The sequence below is a fragment of the Rhea americana genome, unplaced genomic scaffold (assembly GCF_003343005.1).
Source record: "Rhea americana isolate MKP2758 unplaced genomic scaffold, rheAme1 scaffold_5, whole genome shotgun sequence".
Classification (NCBI taxonomy): Eukaryota; Metazoa; Chordata; class Aves; order Rheiformes; family Rheidae; genus Rhea; species Rhea americana.
The window spans coordinates 8,483,074-8,484,406 of NW_028186645.1; positions in this window are offsets into that span (position 1 = coordinate 8,483,074).

Sequence of the window (1,333 nt, forward strand, 5' to 3'; positions counted from 1 at the left end):
ATTAACTTCAAAAAGGTGAAATTTTTCATGGAAGAGAAAATTTCTTTGGCTGTATATTTGAGTCAAGACTTTCAGACTGGATGAATCCCTCTGCAGACCTCTTGTTATGTGCTTTGTGTTGATTTTAATAAATGTGTGGGACTGAAAGCCATACCTGATACTGGTGTCATGAAAAGTCTCATTGTCAGTGCTTGAGATAAATGTCATCTCTGAGTGTCCYAGGCTGTGAAAATATGTTAATATAAAGCAAATTGCATATTACATGCATATGTTACTGCAAAATAATTCATTTTTTAAAACAMTGAAAGGAAAAGTATAGTATTAAGTTTGCTCAAGAAAGATTTAAGAGGAAAAGCTCCCACTAAATGRAACATAAATAGAGTAGTATGAAAAAATGTCTCTAACATAAAGTAGCTAGTCAGAAGTAGATGAAATTTTGTGAAAGAAAAGTCAATATGACTAATGAAATAATAGAAGAGAAATGRAAGTTGAAGAAATGGGGATTTAAAAATAAATCCCAACAACCTAGAAAGCCAAACCTGTACTGAAGGTAATGGGAAAAKAAGTGGGTTTATTTTCGATTGTCAAGCCAGAATAACTACCCAGGAACTTTTAGAACAAGTACTTTAACTCTTCAGCGCAAGGCGGTTTGTGCAGCCGYGCGAGGCCCGGCTAGGTCGCCAGCCGGACGCTCTTCCCGGTGTTTTGCTTGGCAGGCAGGAGGGCGCGTTTCCGCGGGGGGCCGCCGCGCTCCGGGAGGCCGGAGGCCATCTCCCACCCGCGCCCTCCTCGCCCCGTGCGTGGCGCAGGAGAGCGACCGCTTTGCCCCGTAGCCTGCTTGGCGATCTAAGGATGACAGAAGTTGCATCATCTTCCTATTTTACTGATGGGGAAACTAAGGCACGGACGAGGCGCGGAGGGAGGGGGGCAACTTCTGCGTGCTGCAGGAGGCAGGCGGGGGGCCTACGGGCTAGATGTCTGTCATTAAAATTGACGGCTGGCATTTTGCTCCCGGACGAAATTCAGCTAGCACGCGGGGGGCCATTTGTGCACCCGGCTGCCGGTGCAGGGAGCGCGGCGGCGGCTCGCGCGAGCTGCCGAAAGCCGGGCAGCAAGCGGCTCGCGAGAAAGCGGCGTGCTGCGGGAACGAGCAGCAAAATAACGCAACCCGATCGGGGCTGGGGGCAGGCCCGCGGCGAGCCGAAGGGGAAAGGCGTGAGCGGAGCAGGCCCGCAGCAGGCCGCGGGGCGCCGCCCGCGGCAGCGCCCCCCGGCCCCCGCGCGGCGCTCCCGGCGGCGCCGCGCAGCCCCGTCACGCCGCCTGGCGGCGCTGC